The following is a 20,264-nucleotide window of genomic DNA, read 5'->3' as shown; positions in this document are numbered from 1 at the left end:
AAATTTCCTTCCATTCTTTTCTGACCTGATGTGTTTCTGTTGAGAAATCATTTGATAATCTAATGGGAGATCACTTGTACATAACTTTCTATCTCCCTCTTGCAGCCTTTAAGAGTCTCTCTCTGTCCTGAACATTTGCCATCATACTTATGATGTGTCTTGGTGTGGGTATTTTTGGGTTCATTTGTTTGGGACTCTCTATGCTTGTGTGATTTTTTTCTTCTCCACATCAGGGAAGTTTTCTGACAATATTTCTTCAAATAGGTTTTCTTTTTTTTTTTTTAATATATTTTATTGATTTTTTATAGAGAGGAAAGGAGAGGGATAGAGAGTTAGAAACATCGATGAGAGAGAAACATCGATCAGCTGCCTCCTGCACACCCCCCACTGGGGATGTGCCCGCAACCAAGGTACATGCCCTTGACCGGAATCGAACCTGGGACCCTTCAGTCCGCAGGCCGACGCTCTATCCACTGAGCCAAACCAGTCAGGGCTTCAAATAGGTTTTCTAATCCTGTTCCTCTTCCTGTTGTTATAGCACCACTATTATTCATATGTTGCTACATTTAATGTTGTCCCAAAGCTCCCTTAGATTCTTCTCCTATCTTAATTTTTTTCTTCAATTGCAGTTCAGTTTGGGTTTGTTTTGCTTCCCTGTCTTCTAATTCACTAATTCCGTCTCTGTTTCTCCTAGTCTATTGTTGAAACTTTCCATGGTGTTTTTTACTGTAGCCATATCACTCTTTATTTCTTCTTTATTCTTACATAAGTTGTTGATTTTTCCATCCACCCGGTTTATGAACTGTATGACCCTTATTCTGAATTCTTTTTCTGACATATTGCATGCCTCTGTTTCACTTAGCTGCTTTTCTGGTGATTCCTCCTTTTCTTTCCTTTGAAGGTTTCTTTGTCTACCTATTTTTGCTCTCACTGAAGCATCTAGATGTCGAGTCATGGAGGGGCTGCTCCTTAGGTAGCACTGGCTCCTTGGTCAGCGGCTGCTCCTCAGGAGGTCACATCAGCAGCTGCTCCTCAGTTGGCAGTGGTTCCTCTGGTGGGCGCTATTTGCAGCAGTGGTGGCTCCTCTGGCTGGTGGGGGAAGACTGCTTGCACAGCTGCTGCTCCTCAGATGAGGGTGGGCTTCTCACAAGGCTGCTGCTTCTTGGATGGGGGCAGGCTGTTTGTGAGGCAGCTGCTCCTCATACTGGGGTGGGCTGCTCAGGCAGCTGCTAATCCTTGAATGGGGGTGGGGTGCTTGTGGAGCTGCTGCTCCTTGGATGGGGGTGAGATGCACACAAGACTGCTGCTCCTCAAATGGGGGGTGCCATTTGCACAGTTGCTGCTCCTTGAATGGGGGCAGGCTGCTCGTGTGGCTGCTGCTCCTCAGATGTGTACGGGCTGTGTGCGGCTGCTGCTACTCAGACAGGGGAAGGCTGCTTATATAGCTGCTGCTCCTTGGACAGGAGTGAGCTGCTCATGTGGCTGCTGCTCCTCAGACAAGTTGGGCAGGGCTGCTGCTCCTTGGTCATGGGTGGGCTGTTCATGTGACTGCTGCTTCTTGGATGGAGGGAGGCTGCTCACGTGGCTGCTGCTGCTCAGATGGGGGGTAGGCCACTCACACCATTGCTGCTCCTTGGTTGGGGGCAGGGCGTATGAGGCTGCTGCTCCTTGGCCTGGGGCAGGGCTGTTGCTCCTCAGATAGGAGCGGGCTGCTCACGTGGTCACAGTGCCCTGGGCTAAAGAGTTGGGCCAGTCAGAGGGTAGCACACTTTGGAACTCACAGGAACTTGTGCGAGGGATGGCTGGAGTCTCGGCGACCATGGACCACAGCCGAGGCAGCAGGTCCCTGGAGGGAGTGGCTGTAGAGTCCCAGGTATTATCTGAGGGCACTTTGGGTCGAGGTGAGGATGGGCTCCCAGTCTCAGCAGCTCTCCCCTTCAAAAAGGCGAGGCCTCTGAGGAAGAGCGAGCCACTCTGGGACCTTTTGCAGAGGCTGCCTAGTTAGGCGAGCCTGGTTAGCCTGCCCCCAAAGGTCCTATGGCATTTAACTATGCCTCACACACACACACACACACACACACACACACACATGCCCCACATGACCACACACTCCTCTTTTGCTCCCTCCCTCACTCATGCTCTCTCCCTCACTGCCACCTTCTTCCTGCCTCTGTAGTTGGGTCCAGAGTGTTATTGACCCATTTGTGGATAGAGTCTCCTATCCAGGTGTCTGGTTATGTGGCTTGCTCTCTATCACATTGGAATAACAGGATAAAATTCACCTTGATAATACACAATACCAAGGGAACAAAATATGAATGTACTCACAACACCAATAACCCCAGTATAAGTGACCACCAGAGAAAAGAAAATTAGGGGAGAGAAAAGAGAGCACAAATGATATCAAAGAGAGAAAAAATGGTATGACAGAAAAGAAAAAAAAGAAAAAGAAAGGAAAAGAAAAAAAAAAAAATATATAAATATATATATATATAAATATATATATATGGGGAGAAAACACCAGAGAACATACAGGTAAACCAAAACATACAAACACCAAATACCCAGTGAAGAGTGTGGCAGCAGAATCTTATATACAGAAAGTAAGGTTAAGGAATTAAATGAATATGGGGAGGAGTTCCGTTCAGTATAGAGGAAGTAGAAAGAGGATGTGTGGATAAGAAGAGAAAGAGAAGAAAATAATGATAATAAATTTTTAAAAATAAGATAAAAAATAAAATAAAATAAATTAGAATGATGGAAAAATAATGTGAAAAGAAATCTATATATACAATGGAGGAATATGCAAATTTGTCCAGGATGCTGTCACATCATGACCGATCACAGGGTGGGAGGGGCTGTGGGGCTGTGGGGTGGCACTCTGTGTATAAGCGCGATTTTGTCCCACCCAGGCAGACTCCCCTGAGGCCTGCAGCCAAATCCCAACACCAACCTGGGGTTTACTAAACTTTACTGGAGCTGCTCCCCACACACCCACCTCCTTCCCCAGGATTGCACTGTCCACAGCAAGGCCCCCCAGCAGCATCCTGACAGGTGGGTGGATGGGGAGAGCTGAGTGGGGGGGGGGGGGCGCTGAAGGGAGCCACAATGGAGTGGGACCGCCGGAGCCAAGCTCCTGGGGATCGGAGGAGAGTACCTGAAGGAAGAGGAAGCTTCAGGGAAGCAGCCAGCCAGGAGCCATGGCTGCGGGGGGGGGGGGGGGGGGGGGGCCTGCAGACAGGCCTCCGCCGGAGAGGTGGCTCCCAGGTGAGTGCCACAGCTTTGGCGAAGCGGCTGACAGGAGTTGGGTGGCCTAAGGGGCACAGAGCTGTGCTGAGGCAGGGTGCACTGGAGGGGGCGCAGGCCGGGGCAGGGGGCCGGTGGGTGGGGATCTGCCTTGCCCTCGGAGAGCAAGGTTCTGCAGTGGCCCCAAGACATGGGTCAGCCCAGCAGGAAATGCTGGCCTAGAGGGATGCAAAGTCACAGCCCTGAGGCGGGGTTGAGGGGCAGCGCCACCTCAGTACAGGGGCACCACACTGCCAGGTACCCCACTGCAGCGGTTCGGCAAAGCTCCTGGCACTAACCAGGCCTCACCTCGGCCTGTGCACTTGAGATGCCATGACTCCTGCTCCTGCCTTGGCCCAAAAGCAAGCCCATGCCCGCCCTACCCCCAATTCCCACCCTGTCCCACCCCACCCTGCCCCAAGGCAGCACGCGCCTGCATGGTGAGTGCGAAGCCTACCACCTGCTCCCCAGAGGGGGGGCAGTAAAGAAAGGGGGTGGGGGGAGGGGGAAAGAAAATAATGTGGAGCATCCACGATGAAGAAGTGCTTGAGAATGAAGCTTGGAAGCCTCACGGAGAGGTTTGTTCTGTTTGCCCTGTGGTTATCCCTTAGGAAAGGCATAGAGTGCAGTTGTGAGGGCTCCCTGCATGCTGAGTCAAGTTGCACAGCCAACTGGAATTGGCCTCAGTTTCCTGGTCTGTAAAATGGATTAAACGTGTCCCCATGCCTTCACTGAGCATTGAGGGCCAATTGAAATACTATATAAAGAAAATGAGGGAAGAAGTGAGAAAGAAAAGGAAAGGTGAACAACACAAAAGAAAGACTGAAAGGAACCTGTAAACCCATTGTCACTTAAATAGGGAATATAGTCAATAGTGTTGTAATGATGGTATGATGCCAGGTGGGTACTGGAAATATTGGGGAACACTTTGTAAAGTATATGATTGTCTAACCACTATTCTGTAACTAATATAAAACCGGAAACTAATACAAAATAATATCGAATGTAAAGAAATGAAAATAGAAGTGACATTTTTATAAATTTCAAATTTTAAATAAAGGCTATAAAAGAAGGAAGGAGGAGAATAAAAATAGTGTTTTCATTTTACCACTTTATTGTCTTTTCAGTACATGAAAAAGACAGTTGTCTTTATATGGTCTTTATACTTTTCTAAGTCATTATCTCATTTGATGTTCAGGGCAACTTAAAGACAAGATAATTATTCCCTCCACTATTCAAAGAAAGGAAATCTTGGTGTCTGGCCCCAATGATTCAATCATCAAGCCCTTATTGTAGGCAGGATTAGTGAAATTTTCTGTGAAGGGTCATATCTATACTAATAAAAGCCTTGGGGGTGATCATGCTAGCAGGGGAGGGCAGTTGGGGGCAACCAGGCTGGCAGGGGAGCAGTTAGGGGGCAATCAGGCTGGCAGGCAGAAGTGGTTAGGGGTAATCAGGCAGCCAGGCAGGTGGCAGGTAAGTGGTTAGGAGCCAGCAGTCCCAGATTGTGAGAGGGATGTCCAACTGCTGGCTTAGGCCCAATCTGCTAAAACGGTAGTCAGACATCCCCCGAAGGGTCAGAAATTGGAGAGAGTGCAGGCTGGGCTGAGGGACACCTCCCCTCCCCCCGTGCAAGAATATCATGCACTGGGCCACTAGTAGAAAATAAAGAAGCAAATGAAAAAAGGAAAATAAAGAAAAAAGAAAAGAAGAGATAACAAAATAATAATAAAATAAAAAATAAAAAAATGAAGTGTTGTTCCTTTGGCTGGTTTAAGATCCTACTCGTCTATACTGTCTGTGGCTTCTCAGTTTCCTGTTGCTGAGACTGAAGGCCTCTCTTTAGGCTAGTCCCTGTGGACTCTCAGGGACTATTCAGATTTTTTTTTATCCTTTGTAACACTCAGGGTATAGTCTCAGTGTGGCTGTATTGGTTGCCTGGAGACTGCAGGGAGTGGCTATCTCTTCAGGAGAAAATGGCTACCTAGGTCATCAGATATGACTCAGCGCCAGACTAGCGGCCACCTCTTCCAGGCCCTCTCCTCACCCCAGCCTCTCCTCAGACTCCTCAGGTTCGCACCTCCTCCTGCACCTCAGCCACAGGTGAGTGTCCATATCCAAAAAGTCCTATGAACTAGGTTCAGTGAAGAAAAGCAAAGACCAAAAAGAGGGAAAAGAGCTACACCTTTGCGTGCCCCTCTCCCCATAGCACTGCGTGGTTTGGGCAGCCATCCAGGCTACCCACTCTGGGCTCAGTCTTTCATGACTGTGGACCCATATATAGAATCTCCTGCCACCAACAGTCCTGTGGACCTCATTTCCACAGTCATTTCCTCGTTCCACAGGGACATGGCCCCAGTACCGTGTGGCTTCCCTCTGACCCTCAGAGCTTGGAGGTCTTGCAGTTCTCTCCAGCCCAGATCCCTGATTTTACCATTCTCCAGGTCTCCTCTGCCCTTCCTGGCTGCGGATTGTCTCACCAGCTGTGTCTACTGTGCCAATTCGGAGTGGATGTTATTCAATGTAGTTGTTTGTTCTATCTGCTCAGGGACAAGGCTCAGGACATGTCCATCTATTCTGCCACTATTTGGTGTCCCTGGACAGTGGACAGACTTTTTAGGTGCCTACATTTGGGAAGGCTGGAGTCCCAATGTTTGTGGGTTCACAGCTGAGGCAGCTGGTCCCTGTGTATTGTGGTTGTAGGGTCTCAGGAGGTATCCGAGGTCTCCTCGATTGAAAGTAAGACTGGACTCTCCACATTTGCTTTTAAAATGTTATCCTTGAATGTATCATTTCTTACTATATCACCTAAATTTTAATTATAATACCTTTAAGATCCTAAAAAATAGAAGAGCTGTATTCAAATAATGTATATTAAGTTGGGTAGAAAAGACATGCATGAGTGACAAGCTAAACAATACATACAAACAACAGTTTGACAGATATAGTTTCAAGCTAAACAATACATACAAACAACAGTTTGACTGATATAGTTTCAAAAATATTTAGTGAGCATCTATTGGTAAGGCATATAATATATAGGAAATATGGAGGGTACAACACAGAGAAATAAATAGCAGAAACTGTACTCCAAGAACTCAGTCTGGAGAAAGGTATAAATGAGCATGAATACTACTATGGGACCCAAAATGAAGTACGAAATCCTTGAAGGTTTTTAATAATAACAATGGCATACAGGCAGTCCTCAGATTATGTTGGACTCGACGTACGTCGTTTTGTGGTTATGTCGCCATTTCCCATTTATTTATAAAAAAAAAAAAAGTTCTGTCATTTCGACTTATGCACATATGTGCTTTATGTTTTTCATTATTTATTTACCACAAGTAAAGGTCAGGAATTTTTATCTTTCTTTTAATTTTTTTACTGTTTCACTTCATTACTGCTGTGTATGTGCTCCATGTGAGTGACATAAGTGCTTATGTAGGTGGGTTCTGACTTATGGTGAAAATTGTGTTATGTTGCAACATAGGAACAGATCTCCAACATAACCTAAGGACCTACTATAATCAGAATTTTGAGGGAGTACAACTGAAGTATAAGGTAAGCAATGAAGACAAAACTATAAATCCAAACATTTTATTTCTGGCCTTGGTTTGAACATTCTTTGTGTGACCCTGTCTCCAATCACTCTAAGCTTCAAATAGGATAATAATCCCTGCCCTGCCTTCCTCCCAGGGCTCTTGTAAGAAGGAATTCATAATGAAGTAGGGTATTGTCATTAGGGTCACTTGGGAGAGGTTGGAGGCAGGGGCACTTCTTTAAGACCCTATTTACCAGAAGCAGTGAGAACCCGGATTGGCAGCAGAATAATATAGGATATCAAGGATTGTGATCCTTTTATTCCCTATTCCAAGATAATTTATTTAGTCATTGCTATTTTTTTTTCAGTCTTAGAGTTTTCTGTTGGTAGGTGTTAATATTACCTCAGGAACAGCATTTCTGTATAACTTTCCACTACTTCCTCATATGTGTGTGAGTAATTGTGACATGACAGTAGATAGCAATTGAGTAGTTTTATACTTAAACTAGAGGCCTGGTGCACAAAATTTGTGCATGGGGGGGTCCCCTCAGTCCAGCCTACACCCTTACCAATAGATGCTCACTAAATATTTTGCTTACTCATGGCCTTTTCTCCAAAAGCAAGATTAAGACATATTCACATAAGTGAGAATATTTTTGTTTTCCAAAGAAGAGGAAGTAAGAAGTGCTTTTGAAATTTTCTAATTATGAATTCCATGTGAATTATTGATAAAAATAAAATGTAGAAAACCTAAGTGAAAAAGAATAATTGTCTTTGTTAGTACTATTGGGCATATTGAGCAGTCTATCTTTCTTTTTCAAATTTCACAGTTGCCTCTTAATTAATGAGTATTTCATTAATATAAAATCAAGTAATAAAGAATTAAAATTATTCTGCTATCTTAAAAAATGACCTCCAGATTTCACAAAATAAAATGATAAGTAAAGAATTACACTTCTAAAGTATGTTTTGGTGGAACTATTTTTCAAAATGTAATTAGAAAGTTATAGCTAACTTAACAGTTATGACATAATTTGAACATATTTTTAGAAGAATATCTTTTTCTTTCTAACAAAGCCATATTCTTTAAGATTCATGTGACAGAAAACATGCTCTATTTCTGTCCTGCCTCTGTCAGAGAGAAGTTTTAAGACCAGCTGCAGCCCAGCTGGTGTGGCTCAGTGATTGAGCATTGCCCTATGAAACAGCATGTCAAGGTTTGATTCTGGTCAGGGCACATGCCCAGGTTTAGGGCTCAATCCCCAGTAGGGGGCATGCAGGAGGCAGCCAATTAATGATTCTCTCTCATCATTGATGTTTCAATCTCTCTCTCCCTCTCCCTTACTCTCTGAAATCAATAAAAAATATATTAAACAAACAAAAATGGCTGCAGTGGGTTTCCAAGATAGATGTCAAACATATGTTGTTAGGTATTTGTTGAATGAAGCTGCACATCATGATGTGGCCCCAGCAGAAAGAGTGATGTAAGGGAACTTTCTTCAGTTGACAAGGGAAAAAAAATATAGAAGAAAATTTGTTTTTTATTAAGAGAAGTTTCGTACATCATTGAAAACCGAGAGAAATAAAGTGAAATAGATTGGGATGGAAACTCTTTTTTTTTTTAGTCATTTCAGTCCAAAGCATTCCAGTCAGTAGTCTGAACACACTGCTAATGAGAGCAGATTTACCACTTGATTTCACTGAATAACAATCTCAAACCTTAAAGCAATATTTGTGAAAGGGACATAGTGAAGGTTAATGCATTGTGATTTTTTTCTAAAGGTAATATGTTGCTTAAACATGAATTCTCAGAATGTAAAATGTAAAGATAAAGAACACTATCTTGCACATCCAATGAATTTAGAAGCAGGGGAAGAAATCTGAAATAGTGCCTAGGAAAGGCAGGAGTCTTTCTACAAGAATGTAGAATAAAAGAAATGCTAGGACTTTAGCTTGAAGTTATGTCTTTATAAAAAGAATGATTCAGTTATTCTGTGGCTGTTTTTGTTTTGTATTGCTTTTTCTTTTTTTCATTTACAATAATCCAATAGCTGAAAAATCAATCAGAGACATTCATGGTTTATGTGATCCAGCTTTAAGACAGAAAAATAAATCATAACCAAACTGCACTTTCTGATAAGCCATTTCTGTAATCAAAATTTCTATGATTAAAATAAGTAGGGAAAGATTTGTTGTTGTTTAATTTAAACTCCTCTTTTCTATTGAATTCACCTAAGTACATGCATACAATAAACAAATGATACCCACTTCTGTTTTAAAATGCTGTTCTAGAGAAACTGTCACCTTAGATGAAAATTGTAGAGTTGTTCTAGAGAAACTGTCACCTTAGATGAAAATTGTAGAGCTGACTGCTACCTGGACTTGGAGCTTTATTTTCCATGAATAATTGTAGCATAAACCATAAGAAGAAGAATTAAATAATAAAGGTGTACCTTCTTTATTAATGGAGCATATACATTTTATATAACCTGTGAGTGTGAAGGAGGAAGGGTCCTGTGGGTTATAGAACCAACCATAGGTGAAAGGGATTCTGCAAAAGAAAGTAGGTATTTCCAGCTAACTCATAACTTGGCTGTTCATATTTTTCCAACAAAAGGTAGGAAAGTCTAGGTGAATCTTTCCCCAGCCGCCATGAAAAATGCAGATATTTTAGCTAAAAGCACCAGCCTAGCTCTTACAGTGAAGAAGAGCCACACTTCCCATTCTTTCTGCCATGCATTCAATCTTGGAGATTATTGATTAAAAACAGGAGTGATACAAGTAAAATGTGGTTGATGAGATTTGGATGATACATTGCAAGACAGAAGGCTCTTACAAATTTAAACAATCATTGAAAAAAAGCATTTGCATTAGTATATATACATATCTATATGATTCAAGCCTTAAAGTTTATAACATAACATGGGATCATCATGGCATGTAGATTAACATGGAAGTAAAAAGGACCAAGGAGAACCTGGAGCTGCAAAGGAATAAAGGGATCAAGTGAGACTTGTGAATCAAGCCATAAGGGACATAGGATATTATTAATATCAATCGACAAAAGGCTATTAATTTGCTGTTATACCCACAGAACATTTACAATTGCTGTGAAGCTATATAAACTTGAATGTCTATATTCCACTCTAGTTTGCTGACCAAATTAGTATCAGCAACAACTGTACTAAAATTTAGCCAGTTCAAAGTCCCCACCAACATCAGACCCTGTTCTTCATGGCCTCAGTTGTTCTTAGGAATTTGTAAGCACACTTGCCATCTTATTTCCTGGCCTCATCCTTTCAGTTGCTATCCAAAGATTTTGTAAGGTGCTCCCCTTCATTACTGCTGACATATTCTATAAAAATGAAATAATAAAGTTTTATTTTATTATTTTATCTTATCATTAAAATTTCATAAATAATATGAATTTCTGCAGAGATTACCAGCACCTCCACTCTTGAAGACATTCGGTTGTGAGCAAGGGAGCATCTCCAGAAGAAGTCACTCATACATTTGTCTTTTCACAATGCTAGGTTTATTAGGGGAAACCTCCCCAATAAGCCAAGAGTCACACGCAGGATAACACAGAGATAGGAGCGAGCAAAACGAGACTCTGAGCACTCTGGCACAAAGTCCTGATCACTGGTGGCACCCACATGTGGAGAGGCAGAAATTGGTGTCAAGCCAAGTGACTAAATGACAGCACATGTATTGTGGGGTGGAAGTCCAACTTGTTTTCAAAAAGTTGATTCCAATTAGGTGTTAGTCTCAGAAAGGCAAAGTACTTACCTGTGACAAGGCACATGCCAACTATTTGCTTGTAGCTAATTCTATGTGTTTTTGCCCCAAGAAAAAGAGCTTTCAAAAAGCCGGAGGTCAGCACTACTGCTCATTTTCAAGGAGATAAGTGATTTTTAGGTTGACCATGATAGATTCACCTGCAATCACCTGATTCCAAAAGTCTCCAGAAAGATGGCTTCTTTTGCATTTGTTGTTTTTAGTAAGATATGTATACAATAAAATCTTAAGCACTTAATGGAAATTAAGCAAACCAGGGAAGAGCAGGAGCTCTGGAGACATACAGTCCTGAGTGTGAATCCTGGCACTGCCATTCAGTAACTGTGTGATCTTGGGTAATTTGTTTAATTATTCCATTCAAGCCTCAGTTGCCTCATCTACAAAATGGAGAGAAAATGATAAGTAATGTTGTCAGTGAAAGTTAAGTGGAATAATGTTTATCAAGGGTCTGCCTCAGGTATTGTAAGTGGTCAGTCAATAAGTGTTGGCTACCAATACTGTGGACTTAAACATAGACAAGCCTGGAGCTGATGCAAACATTAATGTCTCCTCTAGGAAATTTGTTCCTTAGAAGTCACCTTTAAAGGAAATTAGGAGGAGACACTAAATACTGCCACCTACAAAGAGGGAGAGAGAGATGATGTAGGCATGGCAGTAGATGATGCAGGCATGCCTGAGGGCTGAGGATTCTAATAGAAGAAGCCTGTTGGAGCTGGACCTGGACTGCCCTAGAACATCTGATATGGAAGAAATTAAAAAGTTGGTAAAGACTCTCTCACAATCTTTTATAAAGTTTAACTTTATGTGAAAGCAATAGAGATCTAGCTGTATCTGGAAGGCATAAGCAGGTGTGATATTCTAAGTCAATGAACATATAGGGTCACATGAAACACAAAGGGAACTACTGAGTGGCAGGTGGTTCTGTGCTGTGTGCCTGAAGGGGGAAAGCAATTCACTGACACTACAAGGATTCTCATAGACATAACTTATTGGTGAGGCACACATCATCTTCTAAGGATGATTATGAAGCAGAAATATGAGCAGAAATATGGAAGAAACACACAGACTTCAAGGCCTCACTGAATGTCCCTAGGGAACACAATCTTGCACACTTACAGGCACTTCATGCGTTGGGCAGGTGCTCCAGCTGCCCAAGAACACCAAATTGAGCTTGATTGCTCATCAAATGAACTTTAAAAATTGACACCCTAGTGCCTGTGGAAAATTGGGTTCCCTATGTGGGTAGAAAGTAGGTAGAGGGGACCCCAGGGAGAAGATTCATGAAGTCTTTTCTGATGCAGTTAGAAGGCAAATGAAATACAGTTGAATTAAAATCAAGGGAGTATATGCACACCTATGTTCAATGCAGCATTATTTATAATAGCCAAGATTTGGAAGTATCTCAAGTGCCCATCAGTAGATGAATGAACCAAAAAAACAAAAACAAAAACAAATAAAAAATCTGGTACATTTACACAATGGAATGCTACTCAGCTGTAAAAAAGAAGGAAATCTTACACTTTGCAACAGCATGAATGGACTGGGAAAGCATTATGCGACATGACATAAGCCAATCAGAGAAAGACAAATACCATATGATTTCACTCATATGTGGAATCTAATGAACAAAATGAACTAACAAGCAAAATAGAGATAATTATAGATAGAGAGCAGGTTGACAGCTGTTTTGGAGAGGCTAGATATGGGCAGGTGGAGGGATTGAGCGAAAAAGAGAAAAAAATCTCATGGGCACATACAACAGTTTGGGGATTTCTGGAGAGAAGGGATTAGAAGGAGGTAGAAGAGGGTATAGGGGTGATAAATGGTGATGGAAGATGGAAGGAGACTTGGCTTGAGGTGGTGAACAGGTGATGTGTTGTAGATTGTGCACATGAAACATATTATTTTGTTGACCAGTGTCACCCCAATAAAATCAACAAAAATAGGGAAAAGTAAATGAAATCAAGTGTCTACACCTTTATTTTGCATATTACAATTTATAAATGGACAACCAATGATGGAAAATAATAAGAGACAGATATAATGGGGTGATATTTTGAAAACTATGAATATGAATTTTTCTTTTCACTTTCTGAGTTCATAATCTTCACCCAAATTGGTCCAATTAAAATTGAGAAATAATTTGTTCCAGAAAGAACAAGGAAAGACTAAGGTTATACTTGGCTTCTGACACTTTAATTAGAAGCATTTAGCAACACAGAGCCTTACTAATATTCAAAATCCCTTTATTCCTTGTACTGGAGGACTCTACTTGGTTTATTCCTCCATGGCATAAAGAAAATAAACTTTGTAGCTAAGTTATGGTGAGGTATCAAATCAATAAGGCTTACAGTTTTATGATAGACTCAAGACATTATATAGGATAAAAGGGGAGGAACCCAGGGGATAAAAGAGACCAGAGAAAAAGGATGAGATACAAGGAAGGCCATTATATTGTGTGACAGACATTGTCCTCTCTGGCTTCAGTCTAGAGAGGGTGTGAATATCAGATAATCAACATTCAGGCTGAGTGCAGATGTGGGCACCAGGGACTATAGAAGAATGCTATCTTGTAGCTTTCTTATACACGCCTTGTTCACTACCTTACCAAAATTCAACTTGATTGTTTAGCAAAGTTAGGCAGAGGCAGGCCTGTTAGCATCTCTTAATTCCAAGCAGCATTGACAAGTCCCAGATATATCTGAGAATCTGGCTGGGGCTATGGTAGAGAGCAGCACCCTCACTGGGGTCAAGTGGCTCTGCAGTGAGGTCATGGAGGGTGTGGCACAGACAGGAATCAAAGGGGCATTAACTTTCATAACTCAAAAGACTTCATAGCACCCATAAGAGAGGAGTTTGGGAGTTAAAACACTTAAGCAGCACAGCATGCACTGATCAAGACAAGGGAGAGGAAGCAGCAGCTGGAATGCATCCATGAGGCACACAGGACAAGACACATCATTCCTGAAGCCAGGAAGTCAAAGAAGACTATGTCTCAGGGCCCTGAATTTGCCTCCACTCTAATACCTTGTAAGAGTCACCATTCCTGCCTCATACTCAGATGACTTCTTGAAATGAAACCAGGTGCTAAATAGACAACTGAAAAATCTGAGCTATGAATAGTTTGTTGTTTTTTTCTTAAAGGACTGAATTGAAAGTATTTTAAGCCCTGGCCTGTGTGGCTGAGTTGGAGTGTCATCCCATGCACCAGTTGGTCACCAATTTGACTTCTGGTCAGGGCACATACCCAGATTGTGGGTTCAGTTGAGGTGCATCTGGTCACTGTTCCTCTCTCTCCCTTCCTCTCTCTCTAAAATAAAATTTTTAAAAATTACAAAAAATGTTTTTTTACATTTCAAATCAGAATATGTTTTAACCAAAATATTAAAAACAATTGTCAATTGTTTCAATTCCTTGCTTGTTTCCAAGTAATCAGTGGCAGGAAAACCCTATTAGTTATCTTACCTAATAATAGAGAAACATGTAAATTGACCATACCTCTGCTATGCCCACAGCCAATGAGAGTGAGTATGCAAATTAAACCAACAAAGATGGCAGTTAATTTGCATACATACCTGGGTCCTAGGAACCTCCTCAGCACCCAGGTCACTTCCAGCCGGCCATCGGAGGGAGAGGGCCTTTCCCAAGCCTAAAGCCTACACTGATGCTTTAGGATTGGGAAGGGGCCGAGCCTGCGATCGGAGGGGACGGGGGGGGGGGGAGGGGGGGGGAGCCCGCTTCCCAAACCTAAAGCCTGGGGCGGAGGCTTTAGATTTGGGAAGCGGCCGAGCCTGCCATCGGAGGGAAGGGGAAAAAAATCAATGGAAACATATTCTCAGGTGAGGATAAAAAGAAAAATAAAGAAAGAAATGTCATATCCTATGAAAGACACATCTTGAAAATGCCTAAAGAAAGTTGTCATTTTTTCATGGTGAAGGGACTGGAGTCATGTTGATGAAAATACCTTGGCAGCTGCGATGACTGGCAGTGGCTACAGCAGCAGAGTGATGGGGCTGGTGCCTTCCCCTGATCAGCCCGGTGGCCTCCCGCAAAGGGAGGCCTTCAGTAGGACATCCCCTATGGGCTCCCAGTATGTGAGAGGGGGCAGGCTGGGCTGAGGGACCCCTCCCCAGTGCAAGAATTTCGTGCACCAGGCCCCTAGTAGATAAAATAAAAAGATACATTTTCCCTGTACACCTCAGCTAAAGTGTGAGTGAAATTTTCAGTCCTGCTCTGTAGCTAAATCATGGGAGAACTAAGAAAGCATAGATGAGGGAGTAGAAATACTGATCAAGTGTGCCTCACCAAGATAAACCCCAGAACGGAGTGATTCATGGAAAGAATAAGGAATGATAATGTTAAATGCTGAATCTGTTCCAATACTCATTTTTGAAAGAATACATAAAAGTAAAGGGGTCATTGTGGGGGAAAGGAGGACGTATTTAATACTTTCAGCAATAAAGTTTAAAAAAAAAAAAAGAAGTAAATGATACTAGTTCATGCTGAGGCAAAGCCAATAGCATTTTTAAAATGCTCATGTTGGAGTCAATGACTAAGCATCTACTACCTGACTCATGGGCTCAATTCAGCAAGTGATATTTAATAATGTACCACAGTCATGAGATATACATTGGCTTCTGCATCAGGTATATGTTGCTACATAAGTACTCCAAAACTGGCAACTTAAAATAAGCATTTGCTGTCTTACAGTTTGTGAGGATCAGGAATCCCAGAGTAGCTTAGCTAAGTAGATAGGCAGTTCTGGCTCAGGCATTCACATGGCTGTTGGCAGCAGGCCTTAGTTCCTCATAATGTAAGCCTCTTAACAGGACAGCCAAAGGGTCCTTGTAAAATGTCAGCTAGCTTCCATAGAGTGAGTGATCAGAGAAAGAGAGAGAGAGAGAGAAAGAGAGAGAGAGAGAGAGAGAGAGAGGAGATGTCACATGTGTTTTATGACTTTACCTAAGAAATGACTTATTATCTCTTCTACAGTATTCTGTTAGTCCAATAGACCACATGGCAGGTGATTACACAGGGTGTGAATTCCAGTAGATAGGATTATTGGGCTTTTTGGAAGGCTGCCTACCATGACTCCTTTTAAAGAAAAACAAAAACTCAGACTTCCAGTGTTATATAAATTATTTATGTTACTTAAACTTTCAAAAACATGAAACTAAGTACAAATCCCTTTGGCATAAATAAGTTGTACAAAAAATACTATAACATTTTAAACCTTTGTTTGCTAGTTCAGAATAATCACGTCTCATAAAATTTAAAACTTTGTCAATCCTAGGATACAAATTTTAGTAAGGTGTCCCTTGATAACTCTGCAATTGTCTTGTTTGTCACTTGAAGATAAGTTTCACATTGAAATGTTATTGAAATCTACATTAAAATATATATCTAATTCACTTACTGCTAGAATCAACAGAAAATTCTGCATTGATTTTTTTTACTTCTATGCTTCTGTTGATGAATGGCTGCCAGTTTGCCTGTGGACAAATATAATCTGCATAATATATTTTCCTTGACATAAATATGGTCCTGGCCACCACAGCACAAATTCTTGGGGTTTTGGCATGCCTATATTTTGTATCCCTCAAATAAATCATTTTTCCTATTCCCTTTCTGATTTGAACTACTGTATAATCTTCCTTTTGAAAATGCTGTGATATTTGCCTTCTCTTGGCATAAGAGAGATAAGAAATGGATGTGCAAAGCCATCATTGAAATCATGTGGTCATGCTCAATTTTAAGGCAAATCTAGATGATACATGTTGTGCTTATATTAATTATTTATAATCACAGAAATTTTTTAAAAATGTGACCACATCTTGCAACATACTGCTATAAATGTTTTCCCAACATGTAGCTGTGGCCTGAGGCCTCAGTTTAGGCTTAGATGGCCAATCAAATGAAAAAGTGCGGCCACATTACCCTTAGATAGAGGAGCAAAGAGCCATCACTAGAGAACACAGCTCTGTCTCCACAATCAGTATATCTCCATCAGTCCTGCAGGTGCGAGGCCCATGTTAAGACCCAGGTGTCTTTTGACTCTCTTTCTCAGGTTCTTCCTGCTTTCTAGATTGTGAGACACTCCCATGTCAGTAAGATGGCAAATGACCATTTCAAAGGAATAAACAAAGGGGCAGAATGATAGTTGGTATTAGAAAAGTAGGCATTGAAAAATAGTATCCATATGTTTAAGGAGATTTTTTAACCACTTGGCACTTCACATCCTTCTGCCCTCAAATTACCCTTTGGGGCTGAACAAAGAATCCCCTGGCTTTGACACTGACTTGGGCTTTCAAAGATGATGTGGAGATTCTGACCATAGGCATCTTATCTGTCAGCCACAGTGGTTTATGTTCTAACAGTGTATCATGACTCCTTGCCCATCTGAGGATATTTTTTTGCTTTGTTAATCCTCACCTGAGGATATTTTTTCCATTGATTTTTTAGAGAGTGGAGAGAGAGAGAGAGAGAGAGAGAGAGAGAGAGAGAGAGAGAGAGAGAGAGAGAGAGAATGTTCAAAAAATGGCTTCCCTTCCATGAAGAAGGCCCCTTGGCTCTCACCTCAAATCAACCATGGAGAAAGCTCTGGCATTCCGTCTCCAGCTCTGTTTTTGGGGTTTATCATAGCTGACACCAATGTCAGCACTGGAAATACAGCACATGGGGTCTTCCTGCTCATCCTCTCTCTTGCCTGTTGTTTGGAGAGAAGTGGCACTTACTCATTGAAAGAGACAAGCAAATAAAATCTCTTACACAGAGCTGAGTGTGTACCCACTTTGGGCCTCTGTCAAAGTGCAGTGGCAGATGGAGAAAGACCTCCTGCCCTGTTCTCTGGCTAATCAGGATTGGCCTGTGGGCACTTTCAACAAGGATGAGAAAAAGCAATGTATGCAACGTGCAGATGTTTACTTCCCTCCAGTGCCTTTGCTGTTTAAAAACTCTAAAAATTTTTAGGGCAAAACAAGGCTGAAAACAAAAACTACTTAGCTAAGAAATCCCTTGGGATAATTCTATGCTATACTTGGGGTTTAGTGCAATTGGAAAGTTCCCAGAAATCCATCCTTCTGAGAGTCACATTCAATTTTACTGCTGAAGTGCTGCAGGTACTAAAGCATAATAAGGAGAATGAGAAAATCCTCACAGCATAACCAGACTGGGGCACCTACAGCAAAAGCCAATCTGCCAGCAGTAATCTTGGGTCCCTGGGCAAAAATTTCATATAGCTGGGTGACAGTCAGACTCCCCTTTCATTGTTAATGCAAATGCAGCCTATAGATATCACAAAATGAAACATTAAAAGTGAGCTATATGCTCTTACTTTAGCTGCATGTCACCTGGTTGGAAGAAAGTGTCTAGAATCTCATTAGACTGGCAGCCAGAAAGGAGTTTAAAGCATTACATCATAAAATTGTCAAGGTAACTGGCTGGCCAGGCTGCCTCCTGGAATCTGGAATCCTGTAGCCCATGATGACAGGTTCTCTAGACCAGGACTGAGCCACCCTGATGAGCAGAGGAGTGGCCTGCAGCCTGATCCACAGCTCGCAGCTCACACGCAGAAAGGTGGCTTTCATGCTGAGATATTACTGCTGGACTGGATCCTTGGGTGGGGCCCAGCAGCCCAACAACCCTTACTGTTCAGTGTACAATGTGAAGGAGTATTACTGGTGTTACCACCTGCTCAGAGTCCCAGAAAAGTGCTTCCTGGCTTGACATCACCTCACATCTAAAAGTGGCTATGAAGCTCATAAGGGCACCTTTCATTCCCCAAGAGCTCAAGCTCCAGCTTCCTGTCTTTCTGGAATGGGAGGTAGCTCCCTAGACATGTCTAAAAAGTACCACCAACTGTGGCTTTAAACAACAGAAATATGTTCTCTTACAATTCTGGAGGCTAGAATTATAAGATTAAGGTATTGGCAAGCCCATGCTCCCTTCAAAGCTTCTAGTGGAGGATCCTTCCTTGCTCTCTGGCTTCTCATAACCCCAGGTATTCTTTGGTTTGTAGCAGCCTCTGTCTTCACAAGGGCACCTTCCCTCTGTGTTTGTGTCTCTTTGTGTGTTTATATAACATTCTCCTATTTGTAACTGTCTATGATGTCTAAATTTTCTTCTTCCTGTAAGAACACCAGTCATATTGAATTGGGTTCCACCCAATGCTCTCATCTTAAAGTGATTACATCTGCAAATTCCCTATTTCCAAATAAGGTCACATTCACAGATGCTGTAGGTGAGGACTTCAACATATCTTTTTCTTCCCTCTTTTTATTAAATTAAATTTTTATTTAGGTATAGTTGGTATATAATCTTATGTTGGTTATATTAGTTTCAGGTGTACAATATGGTGATCTGACATACCTTACAATGTGATCACCCACCAATTCCTACAGTCATCTGTCACCATGTAAATAACTTATCCTTTTGACAAACACAATTCAATCTGTAATAGGCCCACTCTTCACTCTGCACAAAGACAGGTACACGCATGACTTTCCCAGGTTACTTCTTGATTATAAGCTTCCAACAGTTGCTCCTGTCTCCTATCACAAGGCTCTAAGGGAAAGTGTATGGGACAATGAACTCATCAATAAAGTCAACTGGAAGGGACTGCCCTTCCACTATTCACCAGAAAAAAATGCACAAGACATTATTCTGGCTTTATCTTTAGTAATACTCTCCAAGACATGTAGACCAGGTAAAGTTTTCTCAGCCCTGTGGATCATTCATCGAGGGAGAAAATGTTCTTGGTGAGATGTTCCTGACTTTGCTGTCTTAATAGAGGATGTTCCTTTAGGTTCGGCACAGAGATTTTACATTGTCTCAATGTCAGGAGCCTGCCAGAATTCTTCAGAAAGGTATTCTTCTTTTGAATTGAAGCAATAAGGTAGAGAATTTTACCCTTAGAAACATAAAAGATCTAGAGACTTTACCACTTCACTCACGTGCTCTCTCCAAGGTATACAGAGCAGGAGGCTCCCAAAATGTCACCAGAAGCTAATATTGTGTGGTTTAAAACATCATTCATAAAAATTGTATTAAGGCTACTAACTCGGAAATAGAAATTTTCTTTCTGAAGATAAGGATATGGTTAATTTCAGGTGAGAAAAGGTCAATGGGAAAAAATAGCAGGGTTCGGAGAACACGCTCCCCACAGCCAAGAGTAGAAAATAGGAACGCGAAGAGAATTTGTTTGTCTCCAAATTCTGATATTATTTCTCTCTCATCCTGAAGCCAACTTGGTCTAAGAAAAATTATGCATATATCTATTATCTCACAGGCCCCTAAGGAGGTGGTATAGCATAATAGCAAATAATACAGGCTCCAGAGTTAGATGGCTAGACTCAAGTCCATATAACCCCACCTCTCTTTGATTCTAGGCAAGTCAGTGAGTCTCTGTGTTATGAAATGGCAGATTCAAATTCCAATTTCTTAGAGTGATTGCAAAGATTAAAAAAATATAACCTATTGAAATACTCAAATGTTAGCTTCTATTATTATGTATTGTAATCATTCCTACTTTATATAAAAGAAATATGAGATCCAGAACAGCTAAATAACATACTCTGGTCACCCAACTAATTGTGGGGAACAGGACTCAACCCAATATTTAGCCACCTGATAGCTCCCCCCA

General features: G+C 41.7%; 1 long non-coding RNA gene across 2 annotated transcripts; it reads right to left on the bottom strand.

The window, feature by feature from the left end:
* Positions 1–10,103: 10,103 nt before the first annotated feature.
* On the bottom strand, positions 10,104–17,999 carry LOC129150135 (uncharacterized). 2 transcript variants are annotated; one of them, XR_008556866.1, is made up of 3 exons: positions 17,958–17,999; positions 17,201–17,330; positions 10,104–10,181 (listed from the first exon to the last, which is right to left on the bottom strand). It is a non-coding gene; the product is annotated as an uncharacterized LOC129150135 (long non-coding RNA). The 2 variants fall into 2 exon arrangements; XR_008556865.1 differs by lacking the exon at positions 10,104–10,181 and adding an exon at positions 15,406–15,483.
* Between the last annotated feature and the right edge of the window lie 2,265 nt (positions 18,000–20,264).

Source organism: Eptesicus fuscus, chromosome 8 (genome assembly GCF_027574615.1).
Source record: "Eptesicus fuscus isolate TK198812 chromosome 8, DD_ASM_mEF_20220401, whole genome shotgun sequence".
Lineage (NCBI taxonomy): Eukaryota > Metazoa > Chordata > Mammalia > Chiroptera > Vespertilionidae > Eptesicus > Eptesicus fuscus.
The sequence above is the reverse complement of the archived record's forward strand: the minus strand, read 5'-3'. Positions and strand labels throughout refer to the sequence as shown.